The 20,000-nt window shown below is 41.4% G+C and overlaps 1 protein-coding gene across 1 annotated transcript in view; it reads right to left on the reverse strand.

Moving 5' to 3' along the window:
- The window catches only part of LOC128687128 (glutamate receptor ionotropic, NMDA 2A), a 198,942-nt gene that overhangs the window by 26,301 nt on the left and 152,641 nt on the right, over positions 1 to 20,000 (reverse strand). The gene's annotated exons all lie outside the window — the stretch shown is intronic.

A 20,000-nucleotide genomic window follows, 5' to 3' on the forward strand; every position in this document is an offset into this window, starting at 1 on the left:
AGTGGAAGTTCTGAGTCACTACTGGGTGGACTGGTAATCCAGTGGAAGTTCTTAGTCACTACTGGGTGGACTGGTAAGCCAGTGGAAGTTCTCAGTCACTACTGGGTGGACTGGTAAGCCAGTGGAAGTTCTGAGTCACTACTGGGTGGACTGGTTAGCCAGTGGAAGTTCTCAGTCACTACTGGGTGGACTGGTAAGCCAGTGGAAGTTCTGAGTCACTACTGGGTGGAATGGTAAGCCAGTGTAAGTTCTGAGTCACTACTGGGTGGACTGGTAAGCCAGTGGAAGTTCTGAGTCACTACTGGGTGGACTGGTAAGCCAGTGTAAGTTCTCAGTCACTACTGGGTGGACTGGTAAGCCAGTGGAAGTTCTGAGTCACTACTGGGTGAACTGGTAAGCCAGTGGAAGTTCTGAGTCACTACTGGGTGGACTGGTAAGCCAGTGGAAGTTCTGAGTCAGTACTGAGTGGACTGGTAAGCCAGTGGAAGTTCTCAGTCACTACTGGGTGGACTGGTAAGCCAGTGTAAGTTCTGAGTCACTACTGGGTGGACTGGTAAGCCAGTGTAAGTTCTGAGTCACTACTGGGTGGACTGGTAAGCCAGTGGAAGTTCTGAGTCACTACTGGGTGGACTGGTAAGCCAGTGGAAGTTCTGAGTCACTACTGGGTGGACTGGTACGCCAGTGTAAGTTCTGAGTCACTACTGGGTGGACTGGTAAGCCAGTGGAAGTTCTGAGTCACTACTGGGTGGACTGGTAAGCCAGTGGAAGTTCTGAGTCACTACTGGGTGGACTGGTAAGCCAGTGGAAGTTCTGAGTCACTACTGGGTGGACTGGTAAGCCAGTGGAAGTTCTGAGTCACTACTGGGTGGACTGGTAAGCCAGTGGAAGTTCTGAGTCACTACTGGGTGGACTGGTAAGCCAGTGGAAGTTCTGAGTCACTACTGGGTGGACTGGTAAGCCAGTGGAAGTTCTGAGTCACTACTGGGTGGACTGGTAAGCCAGTGGAAGTTCTGAGTCACTACTGGGTGTATATTCTGGCCTTCTCCACTTCTCGCTTCAGTGTAACTGGTCAATGGTCTTAGAGAGACACACAGAGAGGGGAAAAACACTGTAAGATAGTAAACTAGTTTACTGACAGTATACGTGGAGTAGACTATGTCAGCAGTGTTGTGTTTCTGACGTCCTGTGATCATTATAACAGCGGACGGAGCGATAAACATGAGAGGGCATATTTCTGAGTCAGCTTTCATGAATATGTAAGTAGGGATCTTGTGCACTTCCGCTTAAAACACACATTACTCTATTTTATATCCATTTTCCTGCAGAAATTTTTAAGAGATGATGATGATATATATATATATATGTACATAGATATTTTTTGTTTAAGAATTTGCGTATTTAAAACAAAGGTATTGAGCGGAGACTTGATAATACCGTCCCTTAAAAGAATTAAAATATTTCAACTGCCGGTATTTTGTCTGGTATTCTGTCGGAATTACATCGTTGCTTTTAATGGCTGGATCTTGCAATCTGCATAAAAAAAATCGCTTATTTCTCACAGATAAAAGTGTTTAATTCTCAAATAACAGGTCGTTAGGAAATTTGCTTATTGGATAGATTTTTTGTATCGGTTGTGATGAGGAATATTTCACAGTGTGTATAATTGTTATATAACTGTTAAAGTGGTGGAGTAGTAAGCCAGTGGAAGGCCTCGGTCAGATGACCAAAAGTTCTAACTGTGGGTCATCATATCACTGAGACCAGCGTCAGGAAACACTTGTTCTGTTTCCTGACAAACCTTACCTAACCTAACCTGAAGACCAGCGTCAGGAAACACTTGTTCTGTTTCCTGACAAACCTTACCTAACCTAACCTGAAGACCAGTGTCAGGAAACACTTGTCCTGTTTCCTGACAAACCTTACCTAACCTAACCTGAAGACCAGCGTCAGGAAACACTTGTCCTGTTTCCTGACAAACCTTACCTAACCTAACCTGAAGACCAGCGTCAGGAAACACTTGTCTTGTTTAACCTGACAAAAACACTTACCTAAACCTAACCTGAAGACCAGCGTCAGGAAACACTTGTCCTGTTTCCTGACAAACCTTACCTAACCTAACCTGAAGACCAGCGTCAGGAAACACTTGTCTTGTTTCCTGACAAACCTTACCTAACCTAACCTGAAGACCAGCGTCAGGAAACACTTGTCTTGTTTCCTGACAAACCTTACCTAACCTAACCTGAAGACCAGCGTCAGGAAACACTTGTTCTGTTTCCTGACAAACCTTACCTAACCTAACCTGAAGACCAGCGTCAGGAAACACTTGTTCTGTTTCCTGACAAACCTTACCTAACCTAACCTGAAGACCAGAGTCAGGAAACACTTGTCCTGTTTCCTGACAAACCTTACCTAACCTAACCTGAAGACCAGCGTCAGGAAACACTTGTTCTGTTTCCTGACAAACCTTACCTAACCTAACCTGGAGACCAGCGTCAGGAAACACTTGTCCTGTTTCCTGACAAACCTTACCTAACCTAACCTGAAGACCAGCGTCAGGAAACACTTGTCCTGTTTCCTGACAAACCTTACCTAACCTAACCTGAAGACCAGCGTCAGGAAACACTTGTTCTGTTTCCTGACAAACCTTACCTAACCTAACCTGAAGACCAGCGTCAGGAAACACTTGTCCTGTTTCCTGACAAACCTTACCTAACCTAACCTGAAGACCAGCGTCAGGAAACACTTGTCCTGTTTCCTGACAAACCTTACCTAACCTAACCTGAAGACCAGCGTCAGGAAACACTTGTCCTGTTTCCTGACAAACCTTACCTAACCTAACCTGAAGACCAGCGTCAGGAAACACTTGTTCTGTTTCCTGACAAACCTTACCTAACCTAACCTGAAGACCAGCGTCAGGAAACACTTGTCCTGTTTCCTGACAAACCTTACCTAACCTAACCTGAAGACCAGCGTCAGGAAACACTTGTCCTGTTTCCTGACAAACCTTACCTAACCTAACCTGAAGACCAGCGTCAGGAAACACTTGTTCTGTTTCCTGACAAACCTTACCTAACCTAACCTGAAGACCAGCGTCAGGAAACACTTGTCCTGTTTCCTGACAAACCTTACCTAACCTAACCTGAAGACCAGCGTCAGGAAACACTTGTTCTGTTTCCTGACAAACCTTACCTAACCTAACCTGAAGACCAGCGTCAGGAAACACTTGTTCTGTTTCCTGACAAATCTTACCTAACCTAACCTGAAGACCAGCGTCAGGAAACACTTGTCCTGTTTCCTGACAAACCTTACCTAACCTAACCTGAAGACCAGCGTCAGGAAACACTTGTCCTGTTTCCTGACAAACCTTACCTAACCTAACCTGAAGACCAGCGTCAGGAAACACTTGTTATGTTTCCTGACAAACCTTACCTAACCTAACCTGAAGACCAGCGTCAGGAAACACTTGTTCTGTTTCCTGACAAACCTTACCTAACCTAACCTGAAGACCAGCGTCAGTAAACACTTGTTCTGTTTCCTGACAAACCTTACCTAACCTAACCTGAAGACCAGCGTCAGGAAACACTTGTCCTGTTTCCTGACAAACCTTACCTAACCTAACCTGAAAACCAGCGTCAGGAAACACTTGTTCTGTTTCCTGACAAACCTTACCTAACCTAACCTGAAGATCAGCGTCAGGAAACACTTGTTCTGTTTCCTGACAAACCTTACCTAACCTAACCTGAAGCCCAGCGTCAGGAAACACTTGTTCTGTTTCCTGACAAACCTTACCTAACCTAACCTGAAGACCAGCGTCAGGAAACACTTGTCCTGTTTCCTGACAAACCTTACCTAATTTACATTTGTTTCCTCTCCTCCTCCAGGCTATAATTTACATATGTTTCCCCTCCTCCTCCAGGGTATAATTTACATTTGTTTCCCCTCCTCCTCCAGGGTATAATTTATATTTGTTTCCCCTCCTCCTCCAGGCTATAATTTACATTTGTTTCCTCTCCTCCTCCAGGCTATAATTTACATTTGTTTCCCCTCCTCCTCCAGGCTATAATTTACATTTGTTTCCCTTCCTCCACCAGGGTATAATTTACATTTGTTTCCCTCCTCCTCCAGGCTATAATTTACATTTGTTTCCTCTCCTCCTCCAGGCTATAATTTACATTTGTTTCCCTCCTCCTCCAGTCTATAATTTACATTTGTTTCCCTCCTCCTCCAGGCTATAATTTACATTTGTTTCCCTCCTCCTCCAGGCTATAATTTACATTTGTTTCCCTCCTCCTCCAGGCTATAATTTACATTTGTTTCCCCTCCTCCTCCAGGCTATAATTTACATTTGTTTCCCTTCCTCCTCCAGGCTATAATTTACATTTGTTTCCCTTCTTCCTCCAGGCTATAATTTACATTTGTTCCATTTCCTCCTCCAGGCTATAATTTACATTTGTTCCCCTTCCTCCTCAGGCTATAATTTACATTTGTTCCCCTTCCTCCTCCAGGCTATAATTTACATTTGTTTCCCCTCCTCCTCCAGGCTATAATTTACATTTGTTTCCCTTCCTCCTCCAGGCTATAATTTACATTTGTTTCCTCTCCTCCAGGCTATAATTTACATTTGTTTCCTCTCCTCCTCCAGGCTATAATTTACATTTGTTTCCTCTCCTCCAGGCTATAATTTACATTTGTTTCCCTTCCTCCTCCAGGCTATAATTTACATTTGTTTCCCCTCCTCCAGGCTATAATTTACATTTGTTTCCTCTCCTCCTCCAGGCTATAATTTACATTTGTTTCCCCTCCTCCTCCAGGCTATAATTTACATTTGTTTCCCCTCCTCCTCCAGGCTATGATTTACATTTGTTTCTTCTCCTCCTCCAGGCTATAATTTACATTTGTTTCCCTCCTCATCCAGGCTATAATTTACATTTGTTTCCTCTCCTCCTCCAGGCTATAATTTACATTTGTTTCCCTCCTCCTCCAGGCTATAATTTACATTTGTTTCCTCTCCTCCTCCAGGCTATAATTTACATTTGTTTCCCCTCCTCCTCCAGGCTATAATTTACATTTGTTTCCTCTCCTCCTCCAGCCTATAATTTACATTTGTTTCCCCTCCTCCTCCAGGCTATAATTTACATTTGTTTCCTCTCCTCCTCCAGGCTATAATTTACATTTGTTTCCCTTCCTCCTCCAGGCTATAATTTACATTTGTTTCCCTTCCTCCACCAGGCTATAATTTACATTTGTTTCCCTTCCTCCTCCAGGCTATAATTTACATTTGTTTCCCTTCCTCCTCCAGGCTATAATTTACATTTGTTTCCCTTCCTCCTCCAGGCTATAATTTACATTTGTTTCCTATCCTCCTCCAGGCTATAATTTACATTTGTTTCCTCTCCTCCTCCAGGCTATAATTTACATTTGTTTCATTCCTCCTCCAGGCTATAATTTACATTTGTTTCCCTCCTCCTCCAGGCTATAATTTACATTTGTTTCATTCCTCCTCCAGGCTATAATTTACATTTGTTTCCCTTCCTCCTCCAGGCTATAATTTACATTTGTTTCCTCTCCTCCTTCAGGCTATAATTTACATTTGTTTCCTCTCCTCCTCCAGGCTATAATTTACATTTGTTTCCTCTCTTCCTCCAGGCTATAATTTACATTTGTTTCCCCTCCTCCTAAAGGCTATAATTTACATTTGTTTCCTCTCCTCCTCCAGGCTATAATTTACATTTGTTTCCCCTCCTCCTCCAGGCTATAATTTACATTTGTTTCCTCTCCTCCTCCAGGCTATAATTTACATTTGTTTCCCCTCCTCCTCCAGGGTATAATTTACATTTGTTTCCCTTCCTCCTCCAGGCTATAATTTGCATTTGTTTCCCTTCCTCCTCCAGGCTATAATTTACATTTGTTTCCTCTCCTCCTCCAGGCTATAATTTACATTTGTTTCCCTCCTCCTCCAGGCTATAATTTACATTTGTTTCCTCTCCTCCTCCAGGCTATAATTTACATTTGTTTCCCTTCCTCCTCCAGGCTATAATTTACATTTGTTTCCTCTCCTCCTCCAGGCTATAATTTACATTTGTTTCCCTTCCTCCTCCAGGTTATAATTTACATTTGTTTCCTCTCCTCCTCCAGGCTATAATTTACATTTGTTTCCCTCCTCCTCCAAGCTATAATTTACATTTATTTCCCTCCTCCTCCAGGCTATAATTTACATTTGTTTCCCTCCTCCTCCAGGCTATAATTTACATTTGTTTCCCTCCTCCTCCAGGCTATAATTTACATTTGTTTCCTCTCCTCCTCCAGGCTATAATTTACATTTGTTTCCTCTCCTCCTCCAGGCTATAATTTACATTTGTTTCCTCTCCTCCTCCAGGCTATAATTTACATTTGTTTCCCTCCTCCTCCAGGCTATAATTTACATTTGTTTCCTCTCCTCCTCCAGGCTATAATTTACATTTGTTTCCTCTCCTCCTCCAGGCTATAATTTACATTTGTTTCCCTCCTCCTCCAGGCTATAATTTACATTTGTTTCGCTCCTCCTCCAGGCTATAATTTACATTTGTTTCCCTCCTCCTCCAGGCTATAATTTACATTTGTTTCCCTCCTATTCCAGGCTATAATTTACATTTGTTTCCTCTCCTCCTCCACGCTATAATTTACATTTGTTTCCTCTCCTCCTCCAGGCAATAATTTACATTTGTTTCCCCTCCTCCTCCAGGCTATAATTTACATTTGTTTCCTCTCCTCCTCCAGGCTATAATTTACATTTGTTTCCCTTCCTCCTCCAGGCTATAATTTACATTTGTTTCCTCTCCTCCTCCAGGCTATAATTTACATTTGTTTCGTCTCCTCCTCCAGGCTATAATTTACATTTGTTTCCCCTCCTCCTCCAGGCTATAATTTACATTTGTTTCCCCTCCTCCAGGCTATAATTTACATTTGTTTCCTCTTCTCCTCCAGGCTATAATTTACATTTGTTTCCTCTCCTTTTCCAGGCTATAATTTACATTTGTTTCCTCTCCTCCTCCAGGCTATAATTTACATTTGTTTCCCTTCCTCCTCCAGGCTATAATTTACATTTGTTTCCTCTCCTCCTCCAGGCTATAATTTACATTTGTTTCCTCTCCTCCTCCAGGCTATAATTTACATTTGTTTCCTCTCCTCCTCCAGGCTATAATTTACATTTGTTTCCCCTCCTCCTCCAGGCTATAATTTACATTTGTTTCCTCTCCTCCTCCAGGCTATAATTTACATTTGTTTCCCCTCCTCCTCCAGGCTATAATTTACATTTGTTTCCCCTCCTCCTCCAGGCTATAATTTACATTTGTTTCCTCTCCTCCTCCAGGCTATAATTTACATTTGTTTCCCCTCCTCCTCCAGGCTATAATTTACATTTGTTTCCCCTCCTCCTCCAGGCTATAATTTACATTTGTTTCCTCTCCTCCTCCAGGCTATAATTTACATTTGTTTCCCCTCCTCCTCCAGGCTATAATTTACATTTGTTTCCCCTCCTCCTCCAGGCTATAATTTACATTTGTTTCTCCTCCTCCTCCAGGCTATAATTTACATTTGTTTCCCTTCCTCCTCCAGGCTATAATTTACATTTGTTTCCCTCCTCCTCCAGGCTATAATTTACATTTGTTTCCTCTCCTCCTCCAGGCTATAATTTACATTTGTTTCCTCTCCTCCTCCAAGCTATAATTTACATTTGTTTCCCCTCCTCCTCCAGGCTATAACTTACATTTGTTTCCTCTCCTCCTCCAGGCTATAATTTACATTTGTTTCCTCTCCTCCTCCAGGCTATAATTTACATTTGTTTCCTCTCCTCCTCCAGGCTATAATTTACATTTGTTTCCTCTCCTCCTCCAGGCTATAATTTACATTTGTTTCCCTTCCTCCTCCAGGCTATAATTTACATTTGTTTCCCCTCCTCCAGGCTATAATTTACATTTGTTTCCTCTCCTCCTCCAGGCTATAATTTACATTTGTTTCCCCTCCTCCTCCAGGCTATAATTTACATTTGTTTCCCCTCCTCCTCCAGGCTATGATTTACATTTGTTTCTTCTCCTCCTCCAGGCTATAATTTACATTTGTTTCCCTCCTCATCCAGGCTATAATTTACATTTGTTTCCTCTCCTCCTCCAGGCTATAATTTACATTTGTTTCCCTCCTCCTCCAGGCTATAATTTACATTTGTTTCCTCTCCTCCTCCAGGCTATAATTTACATTTGTTTCCCCTCCTCCTCCAGGCTATAATTTACATTTGTTTCCTCTCCTCCTCCAGCCTATAATTTACATTTGTTTCCCCTCCTCCTCCAGGCTATAATTTACATTTGTTTCCTCTCCTCCTCCAGGCTATAATTTACATTTGTTTCCCTTCCTCCTCCAGGCTATAATTTACATTTGTTTCCCTTCCTCCACCAGGCTATAATTTACATTTGTTTCCCTTCCTCCTCCAGGCTATAATTTACATTTGTTTCCCTTCCTCCTCCAGGCTATAATTTACATTTGTTTCCCTTCCTCCTCCAGGCTATAATTTACATTTGTTTCCTATCCTCCTCCAGGCTATAATTTACATTTGTTTCCTCTCCTCCTCCAGGCTATAATTTACATTTGTTTCATTCCTCCTCCAGGCTATAATTTACATTTGTTTCCCTCCTCCTCCAGGCTATAATTTACATTTGTTTCATTCCTCCTCCAGGCTATAATTTACATTTGTTTCCCTTCCTCCTCCAGGCTATAATTTACATTTGTTTCCTCTCCTCCTTCAGGCTATAATTTACATTTGTTTCCTCTCCTCCTCCAGGCTATAATTTACATTTGTTTCCTCTCTTCCTCCAGGCTATAATTTACATTTGTTTCCCCTCCTCCTAAAGGCTATAATTTACATTTGTTTCCTCTCCTCCTCCAGGCTATAATTTACATTTGTTTCCCCTCCTCCTCCAGGCTATAATTTACATTTGTTTCCTCTCCTCCTCCAGGCTATAATTTACATTTGTTTCCCCTCCTCCTCCAGGGTATAATTTACATTTGTTTCCCTTCCTCCTCCAGGCTATAATTTGCATTTGTTTCCCTTCCTCCTCCAGGCTATAATTTACATTTGTTTCCTCTCCTCCTCCAGGCTATAATTTACATTTGTTTCCCTCCTCCTCCAGGCTATAATTTACATTTGTTTCCTCTCCTCCTCCAGGCTATAATTTACATTTGTTTCCCTTCCTCCTCCAGGCTATAATTTACATTTGTTTCCTCTCCTCCTCCAGGCTATAATTTACATTTGTTTCCCTTCCTCCTCCAGGTTATAATTTACATTTGTTTCCTCTCCTCCTCCAGGCTATAATTTACATTTGTTTCCCTCCTCCTCCAAGCTATAATTTACATTTATTTCCCTCCTCCTCCAGGCTATAATTTACATTTGTTTCCCTCCTCCTCCAGGCTATAATTTACATTTGTTTCCCTCCTCCTCCAGGCTATAATTTACATTTGTTTCCTCTCCTCCTCCAGGCTATAATTTACATTTGTTTCCTCTCCTCCTCCAGGCTATAATTTACATTTGTTTCCTCTCCTCCTCCAGGCTATAATTTACATTTGTTTCCCTCCTCCTCCAGGCTATAATTTACATTTGTTTCCTCTCCTCCTCCAGGCTATAATTTACATTTGTTTCCTCTCCTCCTCCAGGCTATAATTTACATTTGTTTCCCTCCTCCTCCAGGCTATAATTTACATTTGTTTCGCTCCTCCTCCAGGCTATAATTTACATTTGTTTCCCTCCTCCTCCAGGCTATAATTTACATTTGTTTCCCTCCTATTCCAGGCTATAATTTACATTTGTTTCCTCTCCTCCTCCACGCTATAATTTACATTTGTTTCCTCTCCTCCTCCAGGCAATAATTTACATTTGTTTCCCCTCCTCCTCCAGGCTATAATTTACATTTGTTTCCTCTCCTCCTCCAGGCTATAATTTACATTTGTTTCCCTTCCTCCTCCAGGCTATAATTTACATTTGTTTCCTCTCCTCCTCCAGGCTATAATTTACATTTGTTTCGTCTCCTCCTCCAGGCTATAATTTACATTTGTTTCCCCTCCTCCTCCAGGCTATAATTTACATTTGTTTCCCCTCCTCCAGGCTATAATTTACATTTGTTTCCTCTTCTCCTCCAGGCTATAATTTACATTTGTTTCCTCTCCTTTTCCAGGCTATAATTTACATTTGTTTCCTCTCCTCCTCCAGGCTATAATTTACATTTGTTTCCCTTCCTCCTCCAGGCTATAATTTACATTTGTTTCCTCTCCTCCTCCAGGCTATAATTTACATTTGTTTCCTCTCCTCCTCCAGGCTATAATTTACATTTGTTTCCTCTCCTCCTCCAGGCTATAATTTACATTTGTTTCCCCTCCTCCTCCAGGCTATAATTTACATTTGTTTCCTCTCCTCCTCCAGGCTATAATTTACATTTGTTTCCCCTCCTCCTCCAGGCTATAATTTACATTTGTTTCCCCTCCTCCTCCAGGCTATAATTTACATTTGTTTCCTCTCCTCCTCCAGGCTATAATTTACATTTGTTTCCCCTCCTCCTCCAGGCTATAATTTACATTTGTTTCCCCTCCTCCTCCAGGCTATAATTTACATTTGTTTCCTCTCCTCCTCCAGGCTATAATTTACATTTGTTTCCCCTCCTCCTCCAGGCTATAATTTACATTTGTTTCCCCTCCTCCTCCAGGCTATAATTTACATTTGTTTCTCCTCCTCCTCCAGGCTATAATTTACATTTGTTTCCCTTCCTCCTCCAGGCTATAATTTACATTTGTTTCCCTCCTCCTCCAGGCTATAATTTACATTTGTTTCCTCTCCTCCTCCAGGCTATAATTTACATTTGTTTCCTCTCCTCCTCCAAGCTATAATTTACATTTGTTTCCCCTCCTCCTCCAGGCTATAACTTACATTTGTTTCCTCTCCTCCTCCAGGCTATAATTTACATTTGTTTCCTCTCCTCCTCCAGGCTATAATTTACATTTGTTTCCTCTCCTCCTCCAGGCTATAATTTACATTTGTTTCCTCTCCTCCTCCAGGCTATAATTTACATTTGTTTCCCCTCCTCCTCCAGGCTATAATTTACATTTGTTTCCCTCCTCCTCCAGGCTATAATTTACATTTGTTTCCCCTCCTCCTCCAGGGTATAATTTACATTTGTTTCCCCTCCTCCTCCAGGCTATAATTTACATTTGTTTCCCCTCCTCCTCCAGGCTATAATTTACATTTGTTTCCTCTCCTCCTCCAGGCTATAATTTACATTTGTTTCCTCTCCTCCTCCAGGCTATAATTTACATTTGTTTCCTCTCCTCCTCCAGGCTATAATTTACATTTGTTTCCCCTCCTCCTCCAGGCTATAATTTACATTTGTTTCCCCTCCTCCTCCAGGCTATAATTTACATTTGTTTCCTCTCCTCCTCCACGCTATAATTTACATTTGTTTCCTCTCCTCCTCCAGTGTATAATTTACATTTGTTTCCCCTCCTCCTCCAGGCTATAATTTACATTTGTTTCCCTCCTCCTCCAAGCTATAATTTACATTTGTTTCCTCTCCTCCTCCAGGCTATAATTTACATTTGTTTCCCCTCCTCCAGGCTATAATTTACATTTGTTTCCTCTCCTCCTCCAGGCTATAATTTACATTTGTTTCCCCTCCTCCTCCAGGCTATAATTTACATTTGTTTCCTCTCCTCCTCCAGGCTATAATTTACATTTGTTTCCCCTCCTCCTCCAGGCTATAATTTACATTTGTTTCCCTTCCTCCTCCAGGCTATAATTTACATTTGTTTCCATTCCTTCTCCAGGCTATAATTTACATTTGTTTCCCTTCCTCCTCCAGGCTATAATTTACATTTGTTTCCTCTCCTCCTCCAGGGTATAATTTACATTTGTTTCCCCTCCTCCTCCAGGCTATAATTTACATTTGTTTCCCTTCCTCCTCCAGGCTATAATTTACATTTGTTTCCTCTCCTCCTCCAGGCTATAATTTACATTTGTTTCCTCTCCTCCTCCAGGCTATAATTTACATTTGTTTCCCTTCCTCCTCCAGGCTATAATTTACATTAGTTTCCTCTCCTCCTCCAGGCTATAATTTACATTTGTTTTCCTTCCTCCTCCAGGCTATAATTTACATTTGTTTCCTCTCCTCCTCCAGGCTATAATTTACATTTGTTTCCTCTCCTCCTCCAGGCTATAATTTACATTTGTTTCCTCTCATCGTCCAGGCTATAATTTACATTTGTTTCCCTACTCCTCCAGGCTATAATTTACATTTGTTTCCTCTCATCCTCCAGGCTATAATTTACATTTGTTTCCCCTCCTCCTCCAGGCTATAATTTACATTTTTTCCCCTCCTCCAGGCTATAATTTACATTTGTTTCCTCTCCTCCTCCAGGCTATAATTTACATTTGTTTCCTCTCCTCCTCCAGGCTATAATTTACATTTGTTTCCCTCCTCCTCCAGGCTATAATTTACATTTGTTTCCCTTCCTCCTCCAGGCTATAATTTACATTTGTTTCCCTTCCTCCTCCAGATTATAATTTACATTTGTTTCCCTTCCTCCTCCAGGTTATAATTTACATTTGTTTCCCTTCCTCCTCCAGGCTATAATTTACATTTGTTTCCCTCCTCCTCCAGGCTATAATTTACATTTGATTCCCTCCTCCTCCAGGCTATAATTTACATTTGTTTCCCTTCCTCCTCCAGATTATAATTTACATTTGTTTCCCTTCCTCCTCCAGGCTATAATTTACATTTATTTCCCTTCCTCCTCCAGGTTATAATTTACATTTGTTTCCCTTCCTCCTCCAGGCTATAATTTACATTTATTTCCCTTCCTCCTCCAGGCTATAATTTACATTTGTTTCTCTTCCTCCTCCAGGCTATAATTTACATTTGTTTCCCTTCCTCCTCCAGGCTATAATTTACATTTGTTTCCCCTCCTCCTCCAGGCTATAATTTACATTTGTTTCCTCTCCTCCTCCAGGGTATAATTTACATTTGTTTCCTCTCCTCCTCCAGGCTATAAGTTACATTTGATTCCTCTCCTCCTCCAGGCTATAATTTACATTTGTTTTCCTTCCTCCTCCAGGCTATAATTTACATTTGTTCCCCTCCTCCTCCAGGCTATAATTTACATTTGTTTCCCTTCCTCCTCCAGGCTATAATTTACATTTGTTTCCCTCCTCCTCCAGGCTATAATTTACATTTGTTTCCCTCCTCCTCCAGGCTATAATTTACATTTGTTTCCCTCCTCCTCCAGGCTATAATTTACATTTGTTTCCCTCCTCCTCCAGGCTATAATTTACATTTGTTTCCCTCCTCCTCCAGGCTATAATTTACATTTGTTTCCCTCCTCCTCCAGGCTATAATTTACATTTGTTTCCCTCCTCCTCCAGGCTATAATTTACATTTGTTTCCTCTCCTCCTCCAGGCTATAATTTACATTTGTTTCCCTCCTCCTCCAGGCTATAATTTACATTTGTTTCCTCTCCTCCTCCAGGCTATAATTTACATTTGTTTCCCTCCTCCAGGGTATAATTTACATTTGTTTCCCTCCTCCTCCAGGCTATAATTTACATTTGTTTCCCTCCTCCAGGCTATAATTTACATTTGTTTCCCTCCTCCTCCAGGCTATAATTTACATTTGTTTCCCCTCCTCCTCCAGGCTATAATTTACATTTGTTTCCCTCCTCCAGGCTATAATTTACATTTGTTTCCCTCCTCCTCCAGGCTATAATTTACATTTGTTTCCCCTCCTCCTCCAGGCTATAATTTACATTTGTTTCCCTTCCTCCTCCAGGCTATAATTTACATTTGTTTCCCTTCCTCCTCCAGGCTATAAAATACATTTGTTTCCCTTCCTCCTCCAGGCTATAATTTACATTTGTTTCACCTCCTCCTCCAGGCTATAATTTACATTTGTTTCCTCTCCTCCTCCAGGCTATAATTTACATTTGTTTCCCTTCCTCCTCCAGGCTATAATTTACATTTGTTTCCCTTCCTCCTCCAGTGTATAATTTACATTTGTTTCCCCTCCTTCTCCAGGCTATAATTTACATTTGTTTCCTCTCCTCCTCCAGGCAATAATTTACATTTGTTTCCCTTCCTCCTCCAGGCTATAATTTACATTTGTTTCCCTTCCTCCCCCAGTGTATAATTTACATTTGTTTCCCCTCCTCCTCCAGGCTATAATTTACATTTGTTTCCTCTTCTCCTCCAGGCTATAATTTACATTTGTTTACCCTCCTCCTCCAGGCTATAATTTACATTTGTTTCCCCTCCTCCTCCAGGCTATAATTTACATTTGTTTCCCTTCCTCCTCCAGGCTATAATTTACATTTGTTTCCTCTCCTCCTCCAGGCTATAATTTACATTTGTTTCCTCTCCTCCTCCAGGCTATAATTTACATTTGTTTCCCTTCCTCCTCCAGGTTATAATTTACATTTGTTTCCTCTCCTCCTCCAGGCTATAATTTACATATGTTTCCCTTCCTCCTCCAGGCTATAATTTACATTTATTTCCTCTCCTCCTCCAGGCTATAATTTCCATTTGTTTCCCTCCTCCTCCAGGCTATAATTTACATTTGTTTCCTCTACTCCTCCAGGCTACAATTTACATTTGTTTCCCTTCCTCCTCCAGGCTATAATTTACATTTGTTTCCCTTCCTCCTCCAGGCTATAATTTACATTTGTTTCCCCTCCTCCTCCAGGCTATAATTTACATTTGTTTCCTCTCCTCCTCCAGGCTATAATTTACATTTGTTTCCCTCCTCCTCCAGGCTATAATTTACAATTGTTTCCCCTCCTCCTCCAGGCTATAATTTACATTTGTTTCCCCTCCTCCTCAAGGCTATAATTTACATTTGTTTCCCCTCCTATTCCAGGCTATAATTTACATTTGTTTCCCTCCTCCTCCAGGCTATAATTTACATTTGTTTCCCCTCCTCCTCCAGGCTATAATTTACATTTGCTTCCCCTCCTCCACCAGGCTATAATTTACATTTGTTTCCCTCCTCCTCCAGGCTATAATTTACAATTGTTTCCTCTCCTCCTCCAGGCTATAATTTACATTTGTTTCCCCTCCTCCTCCAGGCTATAATTTACATTTGTTTCCTCTCCTCCACCAGGCTATAATTTACATTTGTTTCCCCTCCTCCTCCAGGCTATAATTTACATTTGTTTCCCCTCCTCCTCCAGGCTATAACTTACATTTGTTTCCTCTCCTCCTCCAGGCTATAATTTACATTTGTTTCTTCTCCTCCTCCAGTGTATAATTTACATTTGTTTCCCTTCCTCCTCCAGGCTATAATTTACATTTGTTTCCCTCCTCCTCAAGGCTATAATTTACATTTGTTTCCTCTCCTCCACCAGGCTATAATTTACATTTGTTTCCTCTCCTCCTCCAGGCTATAATTTACAATTGTTTCCTCTCCTCCTCCAGGCTATAATTTACATTTGTTTCCCCTCCTCCTCCAGGCTATAATTTACAATTGTTTCCTCTCCTCCTCCAGGCTATAATTTACATTTGTTTCCCTTCCTCCTCCAGGCTATAATTTACATTTGTTTCCTCTCCTCCACCAGGCTATAATTTACATTTGTTTCCCCTCCTCCTCCAGGCTATAATTTACATTTGTTTCCCCTCCTCCTCCAGGCTATAACTTACATTTGTTTCCTCTCCTCCTCCAGGCTATAATTTACATTTGTTTCTTCTCCTCCTCCAGTGTATAATTTACATTTGTTTCCCTTCCTCCTCCAGGCTATAATTTACATTTGTTTCCCTCCTCCTCAAGGCTATAATTTACATTTGTTTCCTCTCCTCCACCAGGCTATAATTTACATTTGTTTCCTCTCCTCCTCCAGGCTATAATTTACAATTGTTTCCTCTCCTCCTCCAGGCTATAATTTACATTTGTTTCCCCTCCTCCTCCAGGCTATAATTTACAATTGTTTCCTCTCCTCCTCCAGGCTATAATTTACATTTGTTTCCCTTCCTCCTCCAGGCTATAATTTACATTTGTTTCCTCTCCTCCACCAGGCTATAATTTACATTTGTTTCCCCTCCTCCTCCAGGCTATAATTTACATTTGTTTCCCCTCCTCCTCCAGGCTATAACTTACATTTGTTTCCTCTCCTCCTCCAGGCTATAATTTACATTTGTTTCCCCTCCTCCAGGCTATAATTTACATTTGTTTCCCCTCCTCCTCCAGGCTATAATTTGCATTTGTTTCCCCTCCTCCAGGCTATAATTTACATTTGTTTCTCCTCCTCCTCCAGGCTATAATTTACATTTGTTTCCCTCCTCCTCCAAGCTATAATTTACATTTGTTTCCCTCCTCCTCCAGGGTATAATTTACATTTGTTTCCCTCCTCCTCCAGGCTATAATTTAAATTTGTTTCCCTTCCTCCTCCAGGGTATAATTTACATTTGTTTCCCTCCTCCTCCAGGCTATAATTTACATTTGTTTCCCCTCCTCCTCCAGGCTATAATTTACATTTGTTTCCCCTCCTCCTCCAGGCTATAATTTACATTTGTTTCCCTCCTCCTCCAGGCTATAATTTACATTTGTTTCCCTCCTCCTCCAGGGTATAATTTACATTTGTTTCTCTCCTCCTCCAGGCTATAATTTACATTTGTTTCACCTCCTCCTCCAGGCTATAATTTACATTTGTTTCCCCTCCTCCTCCAGGCTATAATTTACATTTGTTTCCCTTCCTCCTCCAGGCTATAATTTACATTTGTTTCCCTTCCTCCTCCAGGCTATAATTTACATTTGTTTCCCCTCCTCCTCCAGGCTATAATTTACATTTGTTTCCCCTCCTCCTCCAGGCTATAATTTACATTTGTTTCCCTTCCTCCTCAAGGCTATAATTTACATTTGTTTCCCCTCCTCCTCCAGGCTATAATTTACATATGTTTCCCCTCCTCCTCCAGGCTATAATTTACATTTGTTTCCCCTCCTCCTCCAGGTTATAATTTACATTTGTTTCCCTTCCTCCTCAAGGCTATAATTTACATTTGTTTCCCCTCCTCCTCCAGGCTATAATTTACATTTGTTTCCCTCCTCCTCCAGGCTATAATTTACATTTGTTTCCCTTCCTCCTCCAGGCTATAATTTACATTTGTTTCCCCTCCTCCTCCAGGCTATAATTTACATTTGTTTCCCTTCCTCCTCCAGGCTATAATTTACATTTGTTTCCCTTCCTCCTCCAGGCTATAATTTACATTTGTTTCCCCTCCTCCTCCAGGCTATAATTTACATTTGTTTCCCCTCCTCCTCCAGGCTATAATTTACATTTGTTTCCCTTCCTCCTCCAGGCTCTAATTTACATTTGTTTCCCCTCCTCCTCCAGGCTATAATTTACATTTGTTTCCCCTCCTCCTCCAGGCTATAATTTACATTTGTTTCCCTTCCTCCTCCAGGCTATAATTTACATTTGTTTCCCCTCCTCCTCCAGGCTATAATTTACATTTGTTTCCCTTCCTCCTCCGGCTATAATTTACATTTGTTTCCCCTCCTCCTCCAGGCTATAATTTACATTTGTTTCCCCTCCTCCTCCAGGCTATAATTTACATTTGTTTCCCTTCCTCCTCCAGGCTATAATTTACATTTGTTTCCCCTCCTCCTCCAGGCTATAATTTACATTTGTTTCCCCTCCTCCTCCAGGCTATAATTTACATTTGTTTCCCCTCCTCCTCCAGGCTATAATTTACATTTGTTTCCCCTCCTCCAGGCTATAATTTACATTTGTTTCCCCTCCTCCTCCAGGCTATAATTTACATTTGTTTCCCCTCCTCCAGGCTATAATTTACATTTGTTTCCCCTCCTCCTCCAGGCTATAATTTACATTTGTTTCCCTTCCTCCTACAGGCTATAATTTACATTTGTTTCCCCTCCTCCAGGCTATAATTTACATTTGTTTCCCTTCTTCCTCCAGGCTATAATTTACATTTGTTTCCCTTCCTCCTCCAGGCTGTAATTTACATTTGTTTCCCCTCCTCCTCCAGGCTATAATTTACATTTGTTTCCCTTCCTCCTCCAGGCTATAATTTACATTTGTTTCCTCTCCTCCTCCAGGCTATAATTTACATTTGTTTCCCCTCCTCCTCCAGGCTATAATTTACATTTGTTTCCCTTCCTCCTCCAGGCTATAATTTACATTTGTTTCCCCTCCTCCTCCAGGCTATAATTTACATTTGTTTCCCTCCTCCTCCAGGCTATAATTTACATTTGTTTCCCCTCCTCCTCCAGGCTATAATTTACATTTGTTTCCTCTCCTCCTCCAGGCTATAATTTACATTTGTTTCCCTTCCTCCTCCAGGCTATAATTTACATTTGTTTCCCTCCTCCTCCAGGCTATAATTTACATTTGTTTCCCCTCCTCCTCCAGGCTATAATTTACATTTGTTTCCCTTCCTCCTCCAGGCTATAATTTACATTTGTTTCCCTCCTCCTCCAGGCTATAATTTACATTTGTTTCCTCTCCTCCTCCAGGCTATAATTTACATTTGTTTCCCTTCCTCCTCCAGGCTATAATTTACATTTGTTTCCCTCCTCCTCCACGCTATAATTTACATTTGTTTCCCCTCCTCCAGGCTATAATTTACATTTGTTTCCCCTCCTCCTCCAGGCTATAATTTACATTTGTTTCCCCTACTCCTCCAGGCTATAATTTACATTTGTTTCCCTCCTCCTCCAGGCTATAATTTACATTTGTTTCCCTCCTCCTCCAGGCTATAATTTACATTTGTTTCCCCTCCTCCTCCAGGCTATAATTTACATTTGTTTCCCTTCCTCCTCCAGGCTATAATTTACATTTGTTTCCCTTCCTCCTCCAGGCTATAATTTACATTTGTTTCCCTTCCTCCTCCAGGCTATAATTTACATTTGTTTCCCCTCCTCCAGGCTATAATTTACATTTGTTTCCCCTCCTCCTCCAGGCTATAATTTACATTTGTTTCCCCTCCTCCAGGCTATAATTTACATTTGTTTCCCCTCCTCCTCCAGGCTATAATTTACATTTGTTTCCCTTCCTCCTGCAGGCTATAATTTACATTTGTTTCCCCTCCTCCAGGCTATAATTTACATTTGTTTCCCTTCTTCCTCCAGGCTATAATTTACATTTGTTTCCCTTCCTCCTCCAGGCTGTAATTTACATTTGTTTCCCCTCCTCCTCCATGCTATAATTTACATTTGTTTCCCTTCCTCCTCCAGGCTATAATTTACATTTGTTTCCCCTCCTCCTCCAGGCTATAATTTACATTTGTTTCCCCTCCTCCTCCAGGCTATAATTTACATTTGTTTCCCTCCCTCCTCCAGGCTATAATTTACATTTGTTTCCCCTCCTCCTCCAGGCTATAATTTACATTTGTTTCCCTCCTCCTCCAGGCTATAATTTACATTTGTTTCCCCTCCTCCTCCAGGCTATAATTTACATTTGTTTCCTCTCCTCCTCCAGGCTATAATTTACATTTGTTTCCCTTCCTCCTCCAGGCTATAATTTACATTTGTTTCCCTCCTCCTCCAGGCTATAATTTACATTTGTTTCCCCTCCTCCTCCAGGCTATAATTTACATTTGTTTCCCTTCCTCCTCCAGGCTATAATTTACATTTGTTTCCCTCCTCCTCCAGGCTATAATTTACATTTGTTTCCTCTCCTCCTCCAGGCTATAATTTACATTTGTTTCCCCTCCTCCTCCAGGCTATAATTTACATTTGTTTCCCTCCTCTTCCAGGCTATAATTTACATTTGTTTCCCCTCCTCCTCCAGGCTATAATTTACATTTGTTTCCCGTCCTCCTGCAGGCTATTATTTACATTTGTTTCCCCTACTCCTCCAGGCTATAATTTACATTTGTTTCCCTCCTCCTCCAGGCTATAATTTACATTTGTTTCCCTCCTCCTCCAGGCTATAATTTATATTTGTTTCCCCTCCTCCTCCAGGCTATAATTTACATTTGTTTCCCTTC

The sequence above is a fragment of the Cherax quadricarinatus genome, chromosome 62, assembly GCF_038502225.1.
Source record: "Cherax quadricarinatus isolate ZL_2023a chromosome 62, ASM3850222v1, whole genome shotgun sequence".
Taxonomy (NCBI): domain Eukaryota; kingdom Metazoa; phylum Arthropoda; class Malacostraca; order Decapoda; family Parastacidae; genus Cherax; species Cherax quadricarinatus.